The 24,544-nt window shown below is 47.7% G+C and overlaps 1 protein-coding gene across 1 annotated transcript in view; it reads right to left on the reverse strand.

Moving 5' to 3' along the window:
• The window catches only part of gch2 (GTP cyclohydrolase 2), a 128,478-nt gene that overhangs the window by 74,624 nt on the left and 29,310 nt on the right, over positions 1–24,544 (reverse strand). The gene's annotated exons all lie outside the window — the stretch shown is intronic.

The raw sequence follows: 24,544 nt of genomic DNA on the forward strand, positions 1-24,544 counted from the left end.
AGATCGATTTTCTTAAAGGTGTGATCCTTCTTAAAGGCATGACGCCTGATTTATAGTCTACGGACCGGAAAGCGGATTGTGTCCTTTCTGTGATCGGTACGCCGCACAGCTCCCCCCAGAATCCGCTAGTAGGGAGTGTACGAACCGGCGTGGCGGCTTGATGGCACGGCCGGAACGGCTCTTGGCGGTTGTTGTCGGGAGCGGGGCGGTCGGACGCGTCGGGCTCTTAGGCGGTCTGCCCCGCGGTGGGGGTTGGCCCACTTGAACGGGTTCATCGGGCTCTAGGTGCGCCAGCTTGAGCCGGTCGACCGACACCTTGTCAGTTCTGCCGCCCACTTCGAGGAGGAAGAACTTGTTCCCCGTCTGGCGCACGAAAACAAATTTGGCCATGTGCAGGCTAGGTGGTATGCGGGTTGCTGGCTTGTCGTGCCGGCCGGTGGGTACCGGAGCGAACTGTTGTGCTCGGTTGGTGAAAGCACGGCGTTGCTGGTCAGCCGACCAGGGGGTCGTGGCGGTGGGCAGGAACTCTCTGGGTACGCGCAGCGGCTGGCCGTACACGAGTTCCGCCACCGAGGCTTGCAGGTCCTCCTTGACCGTGGAACGTAGGCCGAGTAGCACCCACGGGAGGTGGCCGATCCATGCCTCGTCCTCGAGGCTGGCGCGGAGGGACGCCTTCATGGACCTGTGGAATCGCTCGCACAGTCTGTTGGCTTGAGGGTGGTAAGCCGTGGTGCGGTGAACGGCCACCCCGAGGTTTCGGGCGATGGCGGCCCACAGATCAAAGGTGAACTGCGGGCCTCTATCCAACGTCATGTCGGAGGGGACGCCGAACCGAGCGACCCAGGTACCGATGAACGCCCTCGCGATGTCGGCGGTGGTGGTGGACGTCAGTGGAATGGCCTCGGGCCAGCGGGTGGTACGGTCCACGATTGTCAGCAGGTGCGTGTGACCTTGTGATGGCGGCAGTGGGCCGACGAGGTCGATGTAGACATGGTCAAACCTTCTTTCTGGCACGGTGAACTCCTCGAGTGGGGCTTTGACGTGCTGGTGGATTTTGGCACGCTGGCAAGCTATGCAGGATCTGGACCAGATGCGCACATCTTTGCGCAGGCCGCGCCAGACAAATCGGTTGGCCACCAGTCTAATGGACGCGCGGGTGCCGGGGTGTGAGAGGCCGTGGACGATGTCGAACACCTGTTTTCGCCAGGATGCCGGGACTACGGGGCGGGGTTGCGCCAAGGAGGTGTCGCATTTGACTGTGACGGCGGACGGGCCGCAGGCGATGTCGGTCAGTCGCAGCCCTGGGAGGGTTGTGGGCGCGGAGAGCAGATCGGGGTCGGTGCGTTGCTCCGCTGCCAGTTGAGCATAGTCCACTGCCAGGTGGGCGCCGTGGACGGCGGGGCGGGATAGGCAGTCGGCCACCACGTTGTCTCGACCGGAGACGTGCCGGATGTCCGTGGTGAATTCGGACACCGCGGCGAGCTGGCGTTGTTGCCTGGCTGACCACAGGTCTGCAGATTTTGCCATCGCGAATGTCAGGGGTTTGTGGTCGACAAACGCGGTGAAGGGGTGGCCCTCCAGAAGAAATCTAAAATGGCGGACTGCCAGGTACAGTGCGAGGAGCTCGCGGTCAAAGGCACTGTATTTGGCCTCCGGGGGGTGCAGTTGGCGGCTGAAAAAGGCCAGCGGTTGCCAGGCCCCGTCGACCCACTGTTCGTACACGGCGCCGACCGCGTGGTCGGAGGCGTCCGTGGTGAGGGCCACCCTGGCGTTGGGCTGTGGGTGAGCGAGCATGGTGGCGTCGGCGAGCGCCTTTTTGGTCGAGTCGAAAGCGGTCAACATGTCCGCCGACCACTCGATCACCATTCTGTCTTTCTTACCCCAGAGGGCTTCGTATAGGGGCCACATGAGGGAGGCCGCTCCGGGAATGAAGCGGTTGTAAAAGTTGATCATCCCCAAGAACTCCTGGAGGCCTTTGATGGTGGTAGGCTGGGGGAACTGCTGGACGGCTTGCACCTTGGTGGGCAGGGGAATGGCTCTGTCCTGCGTGATGTGGTGGCCGAGGAATTTGATCCTGCTGAGGCCGAATTGGCACTTGGCTGGGCTGATGATGAGCCCGTGCTCACTGAGCCGCTGGAACAGGGTGCGGAGGTGCTCAATGTGTTCCTGCTTGGAGGAACTAGCTACCAGGATGTCATCCAGGTAGACAAAGAGGAACTTCAGGTCCCGGAGGACCGAGTCCATGAGCCGCTGGAAGGCCTGGGCTGCGTTTTTGAGGCCGAAGGGCATTCGGAGGAACTCGAATAGCCCAAAAGGGGTGATTATGGCCGTCTTGGGAGCGTCCGTGGGGTGGACTGGCACCTGATGGTAACCGCGCACCAGGTCGACTTTGGAGAAGACTGAGCGGCCGGCCAGTCTAGCCGAGAAGTCCTGAATGTGCGGTATGGGGTACTGATCCGGCGTGGTGGCGTCGTTTAGACGCCGGTAGTCCCTGCAGGGGCACCATCCCCCGTTGGGTTTGGTGACGATGTGGAGTGGGGAGGCCCAGGGGCTGTTGGAGCGGCGGATGATGCCGAGCTGTTCCATTGTGGCGAACTCGGCCCGCGCGATCTCCAGCTTGGCCGGGTCCAGCCTGCGGGCGTGGGCATACACCGGTGGGCCTGTGGTGGGGATGAAGTGTTCTACCCCGTGCTTAGCAACCTTCGCGGAGAAGGTCGGGTTGGTGAGGGCTGGGAACTCAGCCAGGAGTGCTGAGTAGTCGTCCGTTGAGCGGGCGCGGCACTGCCACGCCATTTCGGCGGGTTGGGGGGAGGCCATGGCGCCCGGGACAGGTTACATGGTGTTCATGTCCACGAGGCAGCGCCGAGGCATGTCGACCAACAGGCCATAGGCGCACAGGAAATCCGCGCCGAGGAGCGGGGAGAACACCTTGGCGGTGATAAACTCCCAGTGGTAGCGACGGCCTGCGAGGTCGATGGTGACGGTGCGGGTGCCGTACGTCCGGATGTCGGTGCTGTTGGCGGCAGCCAGCGCAGGGCCGCGGCCGCCTCGCTGGATCTCAAGGGCGGACGCTGGGATGATGCTGCGCTGCGCGCCCGTGTCGCATAGGAAACGGCGTCCGGAGGCGCTGTCCGTAACGTACAGCAGCGCGCCTGCTTGCCCCACGGCCATCGTGTAGGCCGGTGTGGGAGCGGTTGGAAACGTGCAGGGATGGCTGCAGCTGCGTGCCCGTGCGCCGAACCGGGTATGGAAGTAGCAGTAGCCCTGGGTCGGAGGGCTTGGGGGACGTGGGGGCCTGGGGGGTCTCGTGGCCAAGCTGTGTGGCCGCGCGATAGAGGGTGGAGCGCGCGCCAGCGCTGCGGAGGCCAGGTCGGGGGTGATGGCGTGGTTGGAGCTGGCGGACAGGAGCTTATCGGCTTCGTCGGCCAGGGCCTCGAGGTCCGTGAGGCTGGACGCCACGATCGCCGGGCGGATGCTGGGAGGTAGTTGGCGGATAAAGAGCGTGCGGAAGAGGGAGCCGGGCGGTTTCTCGTCGGTCAGAGCAAGCATGTGTGAGAGCAAGTCTGACAGCGTGGAGTCACCGAGGCCCGGGAGGTCGAGGAGGTGGCAGTTGCGCAAGAATTGGGAGGCTGTGAATTTTTTAATGAGCGCGGCCTTGAGATGTGCGTACTTGCCTTCCTCCGGAGGGTTTTGTAGTGTTGTCCAGACTTTCATGATTGTGGAGCTGCCCAGGGAGGCGAGGAGGTAGTCGTACATCGTTTCATCGGCGGTGATGCCGCGGAGTTGGAATTGCGATTCGTCTTGAAGGAACCAGGTGGAGGCCAGGTTCTCCCAGAACTCCGGCAGCTTCACAGAAACTGCATTTGTGTCAGCCATGGTTACGCTTAGGAGTCGTCCTGAGCGTCGGGGTCACCAATGTAGGAGTCTACGTACTCTTAGCAAAAAAATACTGAACTCGGAGAGGTTCAACAGAAAAGGTTTAATTGTTGAGGCTGCATGCTGAACACAAAATGGAGTCAGAGACTACACAAAGTACGACTGCCTTTCATCAGTGCACAGCTTCGACTGCTCCTCCCCTGCTCTGGGCTTAACTATGTTGCAAATCGATTTTCTTAAAGGTGTGATCCTTCTTAAAGGCATGACGCCTGATTTATAGTCTACGGACCGGAAAGCGGATTGTGTCCTTTTGTGATAGGTATGCCACAGTATGGTCATTATTATCTTCTTCCTTGTTATATTCTGTTTTGTTCCCAGTAGTATAATTATCATAATCTGAACATCTAAATCTAAAGGCTGATAAATGTAACCTTAGATATAAAATATCTTTCATCCTATCCATCAAACGATATACATACAAACATAACTTCTATAGCACATTTCTGACGAGATGATTTTAAATTCATTTAATCAGGTAAATCCTTTTCATTTGCATTAAGAATTGAGACTTTAATGAAGGCCCAGTACCTTTGTGCGAGAGCACTTAGGCCAGCCTAAAGCATGAATTGAGCAAGAATCTGGCGATAGGGATACCCACCTGCTTTTTTTGGCCCTCACACACCCTTCCACAATGGTAGAATCAAATTTGCTGACTGAAAAATCTACCCATCTGGTTTACAGTGTCATTATATGCCTCATACCATTTGACTGATACTTGTGCACTGTGATATAACAATCATATAACCCATCTTTTGTATAGTAGATTTAATTGCCTATCTGTATGCAACAGCTGATACAGAGAGACTAAGCATCACTTTAAGCAGATTTATGTATTAATCACCAAGTTAGGAATCTGCACAAGCTTAAAGGTATTGTTGTCAAACATAAGCTGCTGAAATGATCATCTGTCGAGCCTATATTCAGTTTACCCACCATAAGATGAAACAGTGACATGCGCTCCCATTTGATAGTTTCTTTAATATTAAACATACATAAACTGCATACGATTGTCAATATTTAGTCATTTTAAGTAGCTTGCTTTCTACTAAGGGTCAACATAACTAATTGACATCATTTAGAGTAATGTATTTTAACATTTTCATTAAAAATCACTTAACTTCAGTTATCCCTTAAATGATAATTAATTCAAGCTATTTTATATACAGTAATGGCAAATTCATGAAATCAAAACCTAATTTTATTGAATAAAAATTAAAACGCCCTTTTGTACTTAGTTACTGGTGTTCATTGTGGTAGAAATCCTAGCATACTTGCATGATAGGCTTTTTAAAACTTCTGTAACTATCTATTACAGTGAAATGCAAACTGTCTAAGTTTTGGCACAGTAGTTTTGACAGACTATAAATTAATACAAGCTCAAGTCTAAATATCAATTTATTGAGAAGACGAGAAGTGAGTGGGCAACGGTAGATGCAGTCCTCCACAAGTTAATTTAGCAATAGTATCTTAAATGCTGCTGAGCTGCTGAAAACAGGTCTCTATAATAGCCCTGCTCTGCCATTCCTGGTATTAACGTCATATCACTGTTGTGGATGAAACTTAGGTTAAGCAGTGCCTTAAACAGATGGACTTTACTTCAGTCAGTGTTCTCATGCCTTAGTCACAAACGTATTTCTCTAGTTTACACTCTTCCTGGTGTGATGTCATGAGTCTAATCATTTATGAGAGACAAGCTGCCATTATTTTCAATCGTTACTAAGGAGATAAGAAATTTATGGATGTCTAAAAAAATGATGACCATGTATATGGCTAAGTTTCAGATTTTGTGCTCTTGACTCGGAGCCTCGCCCACCAGGGGCACAATGGTGGAAATTCAGGCACGTGCAGTACATGATTTTCTGTGTGCCTAAATTCTCAATGTGTGCTTCCAGCATTATATTTCAGCATTTTAATACTGGAACTCAGATATATTAACCTGTTTAAAATAAATGAATTAATGCCTCCATTAAAATAAACATGGATATGAAATTGGCTAAGTGACAGGAAACAGAGAGTAGTGGTGAATGGTTGTTTTTTGGACTGGAGGAAGGTATGCAGTGGCGTTCCCCAGGGGTCAATAGCAGGACCACTGCTTTTCTTGATATATATCAATGACTTGGATGTGGGTGTACAGGGCACAATTTCAAAATTTGCAGATGACACAAAACTTGGAAGTATAGTGAACAGTGAGGAGGAGAGTGATAGACTTCAAGAGGACATAGATAGGCTGGTGGAATGGGCGGACAAGTGCCAAATGAAATTTAATGCAGAAAAGTGCAAAGTGATACATTTTGGTAGAAAGAATGAAGAGAGGAAATATAAACTAAAGGGTGCAATCCTAAAGCTGGTGTATGAACAGAGAGACCTAGGGGTATATGTGCACAAATTGTTGAAGGTGGCAGGGCAGGTTGAGAAAGCAGTTAAAAAAGCTTACGGGATCCTGGGCTTCATGAATAGAGGTAAAGGGCTCGATTTTGTCATGGGGCGGGCTGGGGTCGTGTCATCCGCTTTTCGTGTTATCCACCTGATTCCAAATCGATGTGGGAGAATGATGCGATTTTCACCTAATTGGGCAATTGAGTTCCAACGTGTGGGAACCCATGGCTCAATTAGTTTTTTCAGTCTGAAACTCGCCTCCGATGACGTCATCATTGCTGCTGCATTTAAGGTCTGCAAGAAGCCTTGCTTCTTCTGCAGACTGCCAACCTTTTGGCCTTTGCTGTGAGAGGGACCTGGAGGCTAGATGAGCAGCGGGAGACCTAAACCTGCTCCCAGATTCGATGACGTCGCCCTGCAAGCTTTGGCGGAGGGAGCAAGAGCTAATAAGGAGCTGCTCTTCCCTTCTTCAGGGAGGAAGAAGCCTCCCCAGCAGACGAAGACTGTGTGGATCCAGGTGGCCCAGGAGATCAACTCGTCGCTGATCCGCAGAACCTGGCTTCAGTGCAGGAAGAGGTTTCATGACCTTCTGCGCACTGGAAAAGTGAGTATGACTTTTCCATCACCCTCAATCTGATCCCCATTGCCTCTCCTCACCAGCACTCAGCTTTAGCAATCTCTTCCTCCACATCCCACTTGACACTGACATCCCTGCACCCTTACCCATTCCCTCTCTCTCTATGGTCACATTCACCTAACTATTCGACTATGCAGCCCTCACACTCCCTATCACTGTGATGCTATGAAAACAACTTACAACACACAGGGAGGGCCCTTGGTCTTGCCACCTCACTCCATCTTTGTCTCCTTCTAAGCATCTATGCTGTGGATTCTCTACACTCACTCCTTCATTCTTACTCAAACTCCACTTGTCTTCCTTATTGCAGGAAAAGAGAGCTCACAATAAGAGGGAAAGAGCGAGGACAGGAGGAGGGCCACCCTCAGTAGCCCAGCTCACCCCCTGGGAGGATGCAGTCCTGGAGATCGTGGGACTCGAGGACGATGCGCAAGTGAGGGACGGACAGATGGGTGCATCAGAGAAAGCTGGTGACAGAATAGTTTTTCATCTCTCTCATTGACATTGCATGAGTCACTGATAATGATTCTGAAGCTCTAACAGATGGACTTATGATCATCTGCAATATGCAATGTGCATGTAACCTTGGCCTCACATCTCTAACTCTTTCCTTTACTCCCCCACAGGACCATCGCAAGCACCCGTCCCCACTATCCAGGAGGAACAGCCTGAGCCTCCAGACTCCTCAGAGGAAGCTGCAACCTCTGAGGGCACAGCGTCAGCAGAATTCAGCCAACCCAGCACCAGCGCAAACACTCACACTTCGGTGGGACCATCGCGAGATAGAGTAGTGTTGTCACCTGGTGTATCACAGCTCACAAGTGAACATCAGCAGAGTGTGGAGACAGGGACATAAGTGGAGAGTCCTAGTCAGAGGGCGCAGGACTCTCCCAGCTCGGCTCAGCTGCATGTCGATCCTCTGCCTCTGTGTCCATCCAGAAGAACAGCGGTGCTGGAACTCCAGGAACAGGTGCAGGAGTCTCTGACAGGTTTTGTCTCCAGGGCCGCTGCGAGTGTGGAGTGAATGGAGGAGTCCATCGCGAACATGAGCAGAGCCTTTGTGGAGTCATTGGCGCATGAACACAGCACCATAGAAAGGATGGCTACAGTAGACGAGAGGATGGTTACGGCCATGGAGGAGCTAAGTCGACAGTGTGTAGAAAACATGGTGAGTGTTCAGAATAGACTGACATCTCTGGAGGAGCGATGGTCTGCTATTGAACAGAGAAACCAGACCTTCATGGAAGCCCTTCGGAGTAGGACTGCCAGTGCAGATACGGGTCCCCATGGCCCCCCTGATGTGCAGCAACGTGCTCTCAAGCCACTTGCAAGTGCTGAGGTGGACCTGATCCATGAGAGGGATGTTGGTGGCAGAGAACAAGGAAGTGGGGGCTCCTCTCCAAGCGCTCACACTTCCATGCCACTGCCAAGTCCTCGGTCAGAGCCCCACCAGAGTCCCCACCCAACTGAGAGCGGCGTCTCAACCCCTGCACAGCCGCAGGAGCAGCAGCCTGTTGCTGAGCCCTCACAAGTTCGCAACCCCAGAGGACGCCCGCCAAAGGTGTCGAGACACGAGCAGCAAGAAAGTGAGCAAGGGGCCTCCACATCTGCTGAAGCCACAGCGGAAGCACCACGTAGGAGCACGCGTAAAAGAAAGATACAGCACAAATAGTCACAAGGGTAGTCACCTGGGTAAAATGTGATGTTTAATGATGAAAAGCCATCAGTTGGTTATTGTAAATAAGAATTCTGATGGCAACTGTTGCAGTTGTGGCGTGTGTCATTTCGCTAATGGGACTTCCACATTGAGGGCTTAGGAATAATTTCAATTGTCAGTATGGTGGTCAGAGTGCTAGGAATCTGCAGGTTCTTGGCCATTGTCGATGGTCTGATAAGAAGGTGCGAGACAAAATTGTTTGATTGTGCAGGCTAAGCAAATCTGGCCAAGATGAGTGCATCCCTTGCATCCCGGGCAGCAATGTGGTCGCGCGCTGGCGCCTTCTGGCCTGTGCAGCTTCAGGTGGGTGAGCAGCAGCTTGGCACTGCTGTTGTTGCTGCTGCTGTTGGTGGTGCTGTTGTTCATGGTTCTGCTGCTCCCACGGCTGGTCTTCGTCCAAATCTGATGTCCAGGAGGAAAGGAAATAAATGGTTCCCATGCTTCTGGTATATGCCTCAGTTGAGGAAGCGCTTAGTCAAGGTGGCAAGAGGGGTTTCCCAGGAGGTCACACTAGAGATGGGTGTCAGGCTCCAAACATCCACAGCTATGGTTATGCCTGCTAAAAGTTCCCCCAGACCTGAGACAACAAAGTCCTGCCACCTGCAAATGATGACTGATCAAATCTTCTATTTAATGGTGGAGCTGCAGCTGATAGTCAGCAATCTAATTGTGCTACCGCCATGTTTCACCGTCGTGTTTCAGAGGAGGCGTGCATCACGTCGGAAAAGTGTTAAAATCAGAAAGGCCTCTCAAAATGGGATTATAGAGGCAATTCAGTGGTTGTTAAAGGCCTTAAGGGCCTATCCCTCCTCTTGGAGGCAGGACGGAGACTGGATCAGCAACCACGCATTTGGGAAAATTACGATAGCAAAATACTGCGGATGCTGGAAATCTGAAATAACAGAAAAAGCTGGAAAAACTCAGCAGGCCAGGCAACATCCGTGGAGAAGGGTTCTGAAGAAGGGTTTCGACCTGAAACGTTAACTCTGTTTCTCTCTCCACGGATGTTGTCTGGCCTGCTGAGTTTTTCCAGCTTTTTCTGTTGTTATTTGGGAAAATTGCTTGGAGGCGGGATGGAGGCGGGGTCGGGCCTGCCTGCCACTTTTTGCAATTTTAACATTCCACATGCCTCCATTCCCGCCTCCGCGGGCCTGGCAAAATCGAGCACATAGAGTACAAAAGCATGGAAATTATGATGAACCTGTATAAAACACTGATTCGGCCTCAACTGGAGTCTGGGCACCGCACTTTAGGAAAGGTGTGAAGGCCTTAGAGAGGGTGCAGAAAAGATTTACGAGAATGATTCCAGGGATGAGGGCCTTCAGTTACGTGGATAGACTGGAGAAGCTGGGGTTGTTCTCCTTAGAGCAGAGAAGATTGAGAGGAGATTTGATAGAGGTGTTCAAAATCATGAGGGGTCTGGCCAGACTCGATAGAGGGAAACTGTTCCCATTGGCAGAAGGAATGAGAACCAGAGGGCACAGATTTAAGGTGATTGGCCAAGAACCAAAGGCGACATGAGGAAAAACTTTTTTACTTAGTGTGTGGTTAGGATCTGGAATGCAATGCCTGAAAGGGTGGTGGAGGCAGACTCAATCACGGCTTTCAAAGGGGAGTTGGAAAAGTGCCTGAAGGAAATTTTTTTGCAGGGCTACGGGGAAAGGGCGGGGGAGTGGGACTAGCTGAAGTGCTCTTGCAGAGAGCCAGCATGGGCTCGATGGGCCAAATGGCCTCCTTCCGTGCTGTAACCATTCTATGATTCTATGAACATAGAGGGGAATTTGATACACATGCATTAAGTTCTGGTACAGTAATACCATTGAAAGTAATTTCCATGCTATTGTACAATAATTGAAAACATGCGATTTATCTATGATTGCTTGGCTTACGAACATATGGCTAGAAATTGCTCCACATATTACATATATCCCACGGGCATATATGCAAAATGACTATGCTCATGGACTAAATCTAACGAATGGAGGATTTTCCAGACAATTATCTTCCTTTCACTACCAAAACAGAGGACGCAAAGGGTGGTTCTACATAGAGTTGGATCAGCACAGAAGGTGGTAAGTAGCAGGGAGCCTCAGCGATCAGTGTTGGGTGAGTTGATGTTTATATAATGTACATAAATGACTTGGAAGTGGGGACAGAAACAAAACTCTCCCAAGTTTGCATATTATATCAAACTGGGAAGGATTACAAACAACAGGGATTAGGCTGATCAAATACAGATTGGTCTGGATAGATTGGAGTGCTGTGCTGATGACTGGCAGAAAACATTTAACATGGGCAAATATAAAGTAATGAGGTTGGGAATGTAATAAACAATGCCAAAATATAGTAAATGGTATTATTCTATGGGACATGAAGCAGGAGAGGAATTTGAGGGTACTAGTGGATAGATTGCTGAAGCATTCAGCACAGTTTGTGTTAGCAGCAAAGACAGCAAATAACATTTTGAACTATATAGATTTGAGCACAAATTTCAAGAAGTGATTTTGAGTTTGTACAGAGTGTTTGTCCAGCCCCACCTGGATTACTGTATACAATTGTGGCCACCATTTTATGAGAAAAACTTCCAGGCATTGGAGAGGGTGCAGTGAAGGGCAACTAAATTGATAGTTGGGATTATGCATCTGAGCTATGATGAGAGTCTGCAGAAGCTGGGAATGTGTAATATGAAGCAGAGCAGGCTGAATAATGATCTTATGGAACCATTCAAGATATTAAAGGATATAGATAAAGTAACTGTCAATATATTAAACATAGTCACAGAGCCTACAACTAGAAGATATAACCTTAAATATAGAAGAGGGTGGGTGAAACTATAATTTATATAACCTTTATAACCTTACACAGAAGTTGGTGACTGTATTGAATCAGCAAATTCAAGAATTGAGTGGGTTAAGCAACTGGGAGAGAAAAAAAATGATAGAGGTTTTTGACAGTTAATTTGGAATATGATATTTCCCAGACACTGGGGTGGATCATAGGGAAAAACAATGGTCTTTCGGTCCTGTACATTCCTTTGTTCCTACACTTTAATAGCCTAGACCATTGAGAGGACAGAAGGCTATTGCACCACATTATAACCTACATTCACATCCACTGCAACTATACCAGACATCAATATTGTAATATATTATCACATGGTTTAGTAAGAGCATGCTCAGTTCATTCTGGCCTAGTAAAGCAAGCACATGGACTGGCAACTCATCGTGTCTCTGTCGTCATTTGTTCTACCCACATATATTACATTTTGGCGACGAGAATGGGATCCCAAAGCCATTTCTAGCGATCATGGAAGGACACAGTGTTCAACATTTGAGTGGACACGTTTAAGGTGAATTTGTGACACCTAAACTGAACTTTTGCGATGTTTTACTGTTAATGTTGATGCAGAATCATCTGTGCTTCGCCATCACGTGTATGTATACACAGCAACAGCAGTGTTGATTCTCACAGGTAGCATGCTGAGTCACTGTTCGACGGGATCGGGACAATCATGGCCTCACCTATGGGATTCATCAGAAGCCTCGGCATGTATGACCGAGCTCGTGAACCATTCAGTTCTTACATTGAGCGGATGGAGATTTTTTTTAAGGCCAATAACATTATTGAGACCGAAGGTGCAGATGAGAATGTTCAAGCTCAAATAAAGTAATTTGTGAATGGAAGAAAGCAATTTTTCTAACGGAGATCAGGCCAGATGTCTATGGAACATTGGCAAACCTACTCGTGCCAGGGAAAGCGAAGGATGCGTCATTTGAAGACATTGTTGAGAAACTTGAGGACCATTTCAACCCAAAACCGTTAGAAAGAGCAGAGAGCTATAAATTTGGTACCAGAAACCAAAAATAAAGTGAAACCATCAGTAAGTACATTGTAGCTCTTAAGAACTTGTCTTTGCATTGTAACTTCAGCAAATTTTTGGATTGTGTGTTGCGGGATAACTTTGTGTGTGGACTGCTGGATGAGCGCACACAGTCCAAGTTACTGAACACTCCAAATCTAATATTTGACAGGACAATTTTGCATGCTATATCTATGGAGATGGCATCAAAGAATACAGTAAGCGGGTAGTAAGAGGGGCCTATTAGGGACAAAGAAGGTGATATATGCTTAGAGGCGCAGGACAAGGCTAGAATACTCAATGAGTACTTTGTATCGATGTTTACTAAGGAGGTGGATGCTGACAAAATATCGGTAGAAGTGGAAAAGGTAGAAGCAACAGAAGGGGTGACAATTGATAAACAGGATGTACTAGAAAGGCTGGATATGCTTAGAGTGGATAAGTCGCCTGGTCCAGATGGCTTGCATCCCAGGTTGCTAAGGGAATTGGGGGAGGAGATAGCGGAAGGGCTTGCCATAATTTTCCAATCTTCCCTAGATGCGGGGGAGGTGCCTGAGGATTGGAAATTGCCAAATGTGACACCATTATTCAAGAAAGGGTGTAAGGACAATCCTAGTAACTACAGGCCAGTCAGTTTAACATCAGTGGTGGGTAAAGTTTTAGAAACAATAATCAAGGAAAAAATTAACGGGCACTTGGAGAAGTTTAAGCTAATTAAGGAGAGCCAACATGGATTTGTAAAAGGCAGATCGTGTTTGCCTAATCTAATTGAATTTTTGGATGAAGTAGCAGGGAGGATTGATGAAGGGAATGCAATCGATGTTGTCTACATGGATTTTCGGAAGGCATTTGACAAAGTACCACATAGAAGGCTGGTTAACATAATTGAGGCACATGGAATAGGTGGGTCAGTGGCAGCTCGGATAAGGGATTGGCTTAAGGATAGAAAACAGCAAGTTGTGGTAAATGGCTATTTTTCAGACTGGAGGATGGTAGACAGTGGTGTTCCCCATAGTGTTTGGAATCAAGAAATTTCAACAGTTCCTGATCGGCAGAAAGTTTACCCTGATAACCAATCACAAACCGCTCCTACCATCCCTGCAATGGCCGCATCAAGAATGCATCATTGGGCAGTTTTGTTGTCACAATATGACTACATGATTGAATATCGCACTTCAAAGCAGAATGAAATCGCAGATGCCTTGTCCAGGATGCCACATGTGTTGGGAGTGAAGGTGAGATTTTCACACTAGGTGCAAAGACTTTCCTGTGAATGCAACTGAGATTGCAGATGAGACTCAAAAGGACTCAGTACTGAAAAGAGTGTATGAAAATGCCTTGAATGGATGGACTGATCAGTGTCTGAACACAGAATTGAAACAATTCCATAACTTTAGTTTTGTTGGCTTTGAGAGAGGAATACATACATTTTTTTTAAAGGGGAAAGCAGTGTAATGTATTATCACATGTTTTATATCACATGGTTTAGTATGAGCATGCTCAGTTTGCTTTGGCCTAGTAAAGCAAGCACATGGACTAACAACTCATCTGTCTCTGTCCTTCATTTGTTCTACCCACATGTATTACAATTATCAATACAGAGATGTTAGTGAATCACCAATATATGAGCATTACTAGCACAAAGGATATGATGCTTCCACTAATTGACAGTATACTGGAGAATTCAGTGGCAGGTTGTTGATGGCCAAGATCCAACACTCACACAGAAGGAAATATCATAGAATCATAGAATAGTGCAGCACAGCACAGAAGGACCTCCCAAGGGATGTTGGAAAGCCTTATGATGTAGTACACCTAGACATCCAGAAATGTTGTTATACAAGCTTAAGGCAGTGATTAACCCAAGTAAAACTTGGAGATGGTTAAGAATTGGCTGGAGAAATGGAAGCAGCAGATACCACTTAGGAGAGTGATGCTCACTGGCCTACATTGGCTCCTGGTCTACCAACACCTTGATTTTAAAATTCTCATCCTTATGTTCAAATCCTTCCATGGCCTCGCCTATCTGTATCTCTGTAACCTCATCCAGACCCAAGAACTCTGCGTTGCTCTAACTCCGGCCTCTTGTGCATTCCGCACTCTGTTTGCCCCACCATTGGTGCGGTGCCTTCAGCAGTATAGGCCCTGGAATTTCCTCCCTAAACCTCTGCCCCTCCCCCACTCTCTTCTCCTTTAAGACCCCCCTTAAAACCAAGCTTTCACTCACCCATCCTAATATCTCCTTCTTTGACTTGGTTTTATTTTTTGTCTGATTACACTCCTGTGAAGCGGTGTAATAAATCCGACCCTGACACCTTTTGGGTGGTGGAGATTTTTTATTGAGGTGATCAAACCAAGCACAAATTAAGACAATTAGTATGCTCAAGCGATAGTTATAAGAACAGAACAATATTACTCCATTACTCTTCTTGAGTAGAGTTGTAACCCGACTAGTATTCTCTTCTCCTCTGTAGCGTTACCTCTACTACCGTGCAATGAGAAGGGTTAATTAATAACCTTGTAGTAAAGGGGCCTTTAGGGAAGAGCGACCATAATATGATAGAATTTTATATTGAGTTTGAAAGTGATTTAGTTAAATCCAAAACTAGGGTCTTAAATATAAACAAAGCAAACAACGTAGGTCTGAGGGGTGAGTTGGCTAAGGTAGATTGGGAAACTACATTAAAGTTATGATGGTAGACAAGCAATGGCTAGCATTTAAAGAATTAATACATAATTTACAACAAATATACATTCCTTTAAGGCAGAAAAACCCCACATGAAAAGTGGTCCAACCGTGGCTAACAAGAGAAGTTAAAGATAGTATTAGATCAAAGGAAGAGGCTTGTAATGTTGCCAGAAAGAGTAGTAATCCTGAGGATTGGGAGGATTTTAGAATTCAGCAAAGGAGGACCAAGAAATTGATAAAGAACGGGAAAATAGAATATGAGAGCAAACTAGCGAGACATAAAAACAGACTCATAGAATTATAGAAAGTTACAGCACGGATGGAGGCCATTTCGGCCCATTGTGTCCGCGCCGGCCAACAAAGAGCTATCCAGCCTAATCCCACTTCCCATCTCTTGGTCCGTAGCCCTGCAGGTTAGAGCATCCCAAGTGCTCATCCAAGTACTTTCTAAATGTGGTTAGGGTTCCTGCCTCTACCACTCTTTCAAGCAGTGAGTACCAGACCCCCACAACCCTCTGGGTGAAGAAATTTCCCCTCAAATCCCCTCTAAACCTTCCCCAATTACTTTAAATCTGTGCCCCCTGTTTTTTGACCCCTCTGCAAAGGGAAATAGGTCCTTTCTATCTGTAAAAGCTTCTATAGGTATGTAAAAAGGAAAAAATTAGTGAAAGTAAATGTGGGTCCCTTACAGGCTGAGACAGGAGAAATTATAATGGGGAATAAGGAATGGCAGAGAAATTAAACAAATACTTTGGGCTCGATTTTAATTCCCGAGGTGGGTTGGAGTCGGATTGCGTGGTGGACGGATTCGGGAGCCACTTCCGGTGGGAACAACTGCAGAGTTGCGATTTTTATTAAAGTACCTTGTTAATTTCATGGAGGCCGCTGGCCGGTCCAATGAATGGGATCGGGTCGGCTGGCCGCCTCTGATGACATCATAATAGCAGCTCCTTTTAAAGCTGCCTTCCAGCCTTAGCCTTTCCATTGTGGTTTCCTGCCCTTCTTTTCACAGCTATGCCTTCTTCCAGAGGCAAAGCAGCTCCTCGTTTTAATGATGAGTCCCTCCAAGTTCTTGTGGATACTGTCAGAGGGCGCAGGGAGATTCTCTTCCCTCCTGATGGCCGGAGGAAGCCTCCTCAGCAGACCAAGGCAGCCTGGCTGTGCATTACTCAGGAGGTGAGTGCAAGGAGCATTTATGCACGCTCATGAATCCAGTGCTGCAAAAGGTTTAATGATCTTGTAATAACATCAAAAGTGAGTATCCCATCTCACTTGCCTTCACTCTGCTTCCCTTCTATTCTCATCACCTGCACTCTGCTTTGTAAGCCTCCTCCTTCACATCCCACCTTACTCTTACTTCCCTTGCACCCTTTCCTATCCATCTCCGTCTCTGCACTGAATCACTTCAGCATCCTGCCTATGCACCCTTTAGACTCGCTCTCACTGTCATGCAGTGACAACAACCAACAACGCACAGGGAGTTACCTTCCTCTTGGCACCTTACCCAATCTTCGTCTCACTCAAAGCTTCTATGGTAGGGATTAATCACGCTCACAAGAAGTAAAAACTAATCGAAGTGTGACGTCACCAGAAAGCAGGTAAGTGATTGGTTGGTGAGTATTTCTCTCTTTCTCCTTTTTTCCAAACATAAATTTTGTGGTTTATAGTTTCTAGGGTCTCTGTTGTGTAGTGGGGACTGCTGGTAAACAAGGGCCCTTGAGTATATCATTTAACTGTAGTGTAATTGGTGGGATTCATTTGATTTAATTTAATTTGAATTAATTAAAGGGTAAGTCATGGCAGCGCAGCTCAGCCCTGTGGTATGCTCCTCCTGCACTATGTGGGAAATCAGGGACACTTTCTGTGTCCCTGACGACCATGTGTGCGGGAAGTGTATCCAGCTGCAGCTACTGGCAGACTGCATTGTGGCGCTGGAGCTGTGAATGGATACATATTGGAGCATTCGTGATGCTGAGGACGTCGTGGATATCACGTTTAACCTGTTGGTCACACCACAGGTAAAGGCTGCACAGGCAGGAAGGGAATGGGTGACCACCAGGCAGAGTAGTAGGTGCAGGCAGGTAGTGCAGGGGTCCCCTGTGACCACCCCCCTCTCAAACAGATATACCACTTTGGAGATTGTTGAGGGAGATGGTGTATCGGGGGAAGGCAGCAGCAGCCAACTTCCTGGCACCATGGATGGTTCTGCTGCACATGACGGGAGGAAAAAGAGTAGGAGAGCTATAGTGATAGGGGATTCTATTTTAAGGGGAATAGATAGGCATTTCTGCGGCCGCAAATGAGACTCCAGGATGATATGTTGCCTCCCTGGTGCAAGGGTCAAGGATATCTCGGAGCGGCTACAGAGCATTTTGGAAGGGGAGGGTGAACAGCCAGTTCTCGTGGTGCATATAGGTACCAACGATATAGGTAAAAACCAGGATGAGGTCCTAAAAGCTGAATATAGGGAGTTAGGAGGTAAATTAAAAAATAGGACCTCAAAAGGTAGTAATCTCAGGATTGCTACCAGTGCCACGTGCTAGCCAGAGTAGAAATAGAAGGATAATTCAGATGAATATGTGGCTAGAGGAATGGTGCAAGGGGGAGGGATTCAAATTCCTGGGACATTGGAACTGGTTCTGGGGGAGGTGGGACCAGTACAAAACAGACGGTTTTAATCTGGGCAGGACTGGGACCAATGTCATAGGGGGAGTGTTTGCTACTGCTGTGGGGGAGGGTTTAAACTAAAATGGCAGGGGGTTGGGAACCTGTGCAGGGAGACAGAGGAAAGGGAAACAAGGATAGAAGCAAAAGACAGGAAGGAGAAAAGCAAAAGTGGCAGTCAGAGAAATCAACGGTTTAAATCAAACATGGCCACAGTAAATAATAATTCTAAAAGGTCTAAGAGTGTTAAAAAAACAAGCCTGAAGGCTTTTTGTCTTAATGCGAGGAGCATTCGTAATAAGGTGGATGAATTAGCTATGCAAATAGATGTAAACGGATATGATATGATTGGGATTACGGAAACATGGCTCCAGGGTGACCAAGGCTGGGAACTCAACATCCAGGGGTATTCAATATTCAGGAAAGACAGGCAAAAAGGAAAAGGAGCAGGGGTAGCATTGCTGGTTAAAGAGGAGATTAACACAATTGTAAGGAAGGATATTAGCTCTGATGATGTGGAATCTGTATGGGTAGAGCTGAGAAATACCAAGGTGCAGAAAACGTTAGTGGGAGTTGTATACAGACCCCCAAATAGTAATGCGGAGGTTGGGGATGGCATTAAACGGGAAATCAGAGACACGTGCAATAAGGGCACAGCAGTTATCATGGGTGACTTTAATCTACATATAGATTGGGCTAACCAAATTAGTAACAATACTGTGGAGGAGGAATTCCTGGAGTGTATACGGGATGGTTTCCTGGACCAATATGTCGAGGAACCAACTAGAGATCAGGCCATCTTAAACTGGATATTATGTAATGAGAAAGGAATAATTAGCAATCTTGTTGTGCGAGACCCCTTGGGGCGGAGCGATCATAATATGATCGAATTCTTCATTAAGATGGAGATTGAAGTATTTGACTCAGACACTAGGGTCCTGAATTTAAATAAAGGAAACTACGATGGTATGGGGCGCGAGTTTGGTAGGATTGATTGGGGAATGTTACTCAAAGGGTTGACGGTGGATAGGCAATGGCAAACATTTAAAGATCGCCTGGATGAACTACAGAATTTGTTCATCCCTGTTTGGCATAAAAATAAAACAAAAAAGGTGACTCAACCGTGGCTAACAACGGAAATTAGGGATAGCATAAGATCCAAGGAGAGGACATATATATTGGCCAGAAAAAGCAGCAAACCTGAGGATTGGGAGCAGTTTAGGATTCAGCAAAGGAGAACAAAGGGATTAATTAAGAGGGGGAAAATAGAGTATGAGGGTAAGCTTGCAGGGAACATAAAAACTGACTAAAAGCTTTTACAAATATGTGAAGAGAAAAAGATTGGTGAAGTCAAGCGTAGGTCCCTTGCAGTCAGAATCAGGGGAATTTATAATGGGGAACAAAGAAATGGCAGACCAATTAAATACATACTTTGGTTCTGTCTTTACAAAGGGAGGACACAAATAACCTTCCAGAGATGTCGGGGAACATAGGGTCTAATGAGAGGGAGGAACTGAATGAAATCAGTATTTGTAGGGAAATGGTGTGAGGGAAATTGACGGGATTGAAGGCCGATAAATTCCCTGGGCTGATAATCTACATCCTAGGGTACTTAAGGAAGTGGCCCTAGAAATAGTAGATGCATTACTGGTCATCTTCCAAAATTCTATCGACTCTGGCACAGTTCCCATGGATTGGAGGGTAGCTAATGTAACCCCACTATTTAAAAAAGGTGGTAGAGAGAAAACGGGGAATTATAGACCGGTAAGCTTGACATCGGTAGTGGGGAAAATGCTAGAGTCCATTATAAAAGATGTAATAGCAGAGCACTTGGAAAACAGTGACAGGATCGGACAAAGTCAACATGGATTTACAAAAGGTAAATCGTGCTTGACTAATCTACTGGAATTTTTTGTGAATGTAACTGGTAGAATAGATAAGGGAGAACCAGCGGATGTGGTGTATTTGGACTTTGAGAAGGCTTTCGATAAGGTCCCGCATAAGAGATTAAGGCACAAAGGATTGGGGGCAAGGTACTGTCTTGGATAGAGAACTGGTTGGCAGACAGGAAGCAAAGAGTTGGAATAAACAGGTCTTTTTCCGAGTGGCAGGCAGTGACTAATGTGGTACCGCAGGGATTGGTCCTAGGACCCCAGCTATTCACACTATATATTAATGATCTAGATGAGGGAACTAGATGTAATATCTCCAAGTTTGCAGATGACACAAAGCTGGGTGGGCGTGTGTGCTGTGAGGAGGATGTCAAGAAACTCCAGTATGATTTGGACAGGTTGGGTGATTGGGCAGATGCATGGCAGATGCAGTATAATGTGGATAAATGCGAGGTTATCCACTTTGGTGGCAAAAACAGGAAGGCAGATTATTATCTTAATGGTAATAGATTGGGAGAAGGGGAAGTGCAATGAGACCTGGGTGTCCTTGTGCACCAGTCGCTGAAGGTATGCGTGCAGGTGCAGCAGGCGGTTAAGAAGACAAATGGTATGTTGGCCTTCGTTGCGAGAGGGTTCGAGTACAGGAACAAGGATGTCTTGCTGCAGTTGTACAGGGCCTTGGTGAGGCCACACCTTGAGTATTGTGTGCAGTTTTGGTCGCCTTATCTGAGGAAGGATGTTCTTGCCATGGAGGGAGTGCAGCGAAGATTCACCAGACTGATACCTGGGATGGCAGGAATGACGTATGAGGAGAGATTGGGTCGATTGGGCTTATACTCACTGGAGTTTAGAAGAATGAGAGGGGATCTCATTGAAACTTATAAAATTCTAACAGGACTAGACAGACTAGACGCAGGAAGGATGTTCCCGATGGTCGTGGATTCCAGAACCAGGGGTCACAGTCTAAGGATAAGGGGTAAGCCATTTAGGACAGAAATGAGGAGGAATTTCTTCACCCAGAGAGTGGTGAACCTGTGGACTTCTCTACCACAGAAGGCAGTTGAGGCCAATTCATTAAATATATTCAAGAAGGAGTTAGATATATTTCTTAAGACTAAAGGGATCAAGGGATATGGGGAGAAGGCAGGGACAGGGTACTGAGTTTGGCTGATCAGCCATGACCTCATTGAATGGCAGAGCAGGCTCGAGGGGCCGAATGGCCTACTCCTGCTCCTATATTCTGTTTCTATGTTTCTATGTTTCACTCCATCACTGTGGCTGAAACACCGCTTGTGTCCCTCCTTTCAGGAAAAGATAGCCCAGAATAAGAGGGAGAGAGCAATGACTGGAGGAGGAACACCTACCCTTGCAACACTGACCAGTGCTGAGGAGGCTGCAAACAAGGTGGAGGTGGCGAGGACCTGGAAGTGGGCGATGGAGAGACGGGCACACTGGAGGAAGCTGGTGACATAACAGATTTTCATCACTCTCAGAAAGCAATGCAATATGATGTTCATAGAGAATCGCTTTGTATCATCTGCTCAAAAGGATGTGTCTGCTACATCAATATCAGATGTCTAATTCAAGCCTTTACTCTCCCACAGGACCATCGAGCGACCCCCTCCCTACGATCTAGGATGAAGACCCGGACAACTCCTCAGAGGAACCTACAGCCTCTGAGGGACCAGTGTCACTATGACTCAGCGCACCCAGCACCAGCGCAGCAACGCACACTTCGGTGGGGCCCTCGCGAGTTAGAGTAGTGTTGCCACCTGGTCTATCACAGCGCACAACTGAGCATCAGCAGATGGTGGAGACAGCGACAGCACTGGAGAGTCCTCGGCTGAGGTCGCAGCAATCTCCTAGCTCTGCTGAGCTGCATGCAGACGCTGTGCCTCTGGGGCCTTCCAGAAAAAGAGCGGTTCGTGAAATACAGGAACAAGTACAGGTGTCGCTGGATGGGTTTGCCTCCAGGGTTAGTGTGAGTGTGGATAGAATAGAGGAGTCCATCTCTAACATCAGCACTGCCGTGGTGGAGGCAATGGCGCATGAACGCACCACCATGGATAGGACTGCAACCTCCGTGGAAAGGATGGCTACCGCCATGGAGGAAATAAATCGCCAGAGTCAGGAACACATGGTGACTGTTCAGAATAGAATGAAATTTCTGGAGGAGCGATGGGCAGCTATTGAGCAGAGAGACCAGAGCTTCATGGCGTCCTTTTGAGGAGGACTGCCAGTGCAGATACAGGTCCTCATGACCCCCCTGAAGTGCAACAAGGTGCTCTCCTGCCACTTGCCAGCACTGAGGTGTGGCTGACCCATGAAAGGGATGTTGTTGGCAGGACAGAAGGATGTGTGGGCTCCTCTCAAAGCACTCGCACGACCATGCCACTATGGAGCCCTCGGTCAGAGACCCACTTTGCAGAGCCAACTGAGATGGCTGTTTCAGGCCCTGCATAGCCGCAGGACGAGCAGACTGTTGAAGAGCCCTCCCAAGCTCCCAAATCCAGAGGATGGCCGCCAAAGACGTCTAAGCAGGCGCAGCATCCTAGTCAGCAAGGTGCCTCTACATCTGCTGAAGCCACAGGGGAAGCACCACGTAGAAGCACGCATAAGAGAAAGATTAAGCACCTATAGTCACAAGGGGACTCACTTGGGTGATGTTTCTTTTTTTTCTGACTGTTGCTGGTATATTTTCACAGAATCACAGAATCCCCACAGTGCAGATAGAGGCCATTTCAGCCCATCGAGCCTGCACCAACACATATCCCACCCTATCCCCGTAACCCCATGTATTTAATCCCCTAATACTAAGGGTCAATTTTATCACAGCCAAATCAACCTAACCCGCACATCTTTGGACTGTGGGAGGAAACCGGAGCACCCGGAGGAAACCCACGCAGACACAGGGAGAATGTGCAAACTCCACACAGACAGTCGCCCGAGGCCGGATTTGAACCCGGGTCCCTGGCGCTGTGAGGCAACAGTGCTAACCACTATGCCACCGTGCCCCCCTTCTTGTCATGTGTTAAAGATAAATGATGTCAAACAGTTGATTATGTGGCCCATGTGTTCTGGGAAATGTCAAAAGTGCATTGAGGGCTCAGGGCGACTTACATTTGTAATGATGATGGTAAAAGTGATAGGAAATAAGAGGGTATAGCACAGATGAAGTATGACGTTGGACAAATGTCACCTGCAATTACAGAGCCATATGTTGGCCACCTATGGTCAAAGATTAAGCTTATGGTAGTGTAGCATGACAGTGTGCATACCCTGATTGATGGGCAGCAGTGAACTGGAGGGATGCTGCACTGGTCACAACAGAGCATGCAAGGCTCCCCTTGTCCTCCTTCTACTCCTCTTCCCAGGAAGATATGTGGTGAGCCACACAGCTGCTGCTCCTCCGATTATGAGGACCAGGATGAGAGGGCATAAATATTTCCCATCCCCTTGCTATAGATTACATTTGAGGCAACAATCTTGCAAGCGCACAGTTGAAGTGGCCTGAAATAATTCCATTCAGGTCACACTGCAGATGGGTGCCAGCTTGAACAGTCACAAGGTCAGTAGATATGCAAAATCTTATCCCATACCTACAACAGCAAAGTTGTTGCATTTGAATGTCAGCCATGTTTCAGGGGCGCTTTTAAAGCGCTCCACCAATGCATACAAATCATGTCCTCCAGCAACTCGTCTCCTTGAACCTGGCCTGTTTCTGACTAGTCGGGTGGCAGGAAAATGGGAAACCACTATGAAAATAGATGTGGCAGTGAACCAAACACTAGTATGATAACCAAACACTAGTATGATAGCAAAATACTGCGGATACTGGAAATCCGAAATGACAACAGAAAATGCTGGAAAAACTCAGCAGGCCAGGCAACATCCGTGGAGAGAGAAACAGAGTCAATGTTTCAGGTCAAAACCCTTCGTCAGGACTGAAAAAACACAGGAAATGAAACAGATTAAAAGGCCAGTTTGGGGGCTGGGAAATGGGGATGAAAGAACAAAAGAGAAGTGAAGAGACATTAAGAGGTATTCAAAACAAGACGAGATGGTGATAGGACTAGTGAAGAGACAAAAGACGGCTCTAGATTAGGTGTGAAATGCGCTGGCAGAATGAGAGACAGCTGCCATGTGGGAGAGAAAAAAAGGGGGGAAGGACACAAAACAAAGGTGTGGATAAAAAATATATAAAAATGTAATAGGGGCCGAGGTTATGATCTGAAATTGTTGAACTCAATATTGAGTCCGGAAGGCTGTAAAGTGCCTAATCGGAAGATGAGGTGCTGTTCCTTGATGAAAATAGGATTAACTACCTGTCCCACCGGGTCAATTTTGGAGCGGCTAAACAGACACTCAGGAAAATCAGGTGGGGGTGGGATGGAGGCGGGTTGAGTGTCTGAAGCCATTTTTCCCGATTTTCCCAACAGACTCGCCTCCAAACCCACCTCCTCAGGGCTATTAAAATCGAGCCCTTTGTGTCTGTCTTCATGGAAGAAGACGCAAAAAACTTCCCGGAAACAGTGGAGAACCAAGGGTCCAACGAGAATGAGGAACTGAAAGAAATTACTATTAGTAATAAAATAGTACTGGAGAAATTAATGGGACTGAAAGCTAATAAATCCTCTGGACCTGATGGCCTACATCCTAGGGTTTTTAAAGAGGTGGCTTTAGAGATAGTGGTTGCATTGGTTGTCATTTTCCAAAATTTCGTAGATTCTAGAACGGTTCCTGTGGATTGGAAGGTGGCAAATGTAACCCCACT

The sequence above is a fragment of the Somniosus microcephalus genome, chromosome 3 (genome assembly GCF_052327205.1).
Source record: "Somniosus microcephalus isolate GS21.2 chromosome 3, FLI_Smic_1.0, whole genome shotgun sequence".
Taxonomy (NCBI): domain Eukaryota; kingdom Metazoa; phylum Chordata; class Chondrichthyes; order Squaliformes; family Somniosidae; genus Somniosus; species Somniosus microcephalus.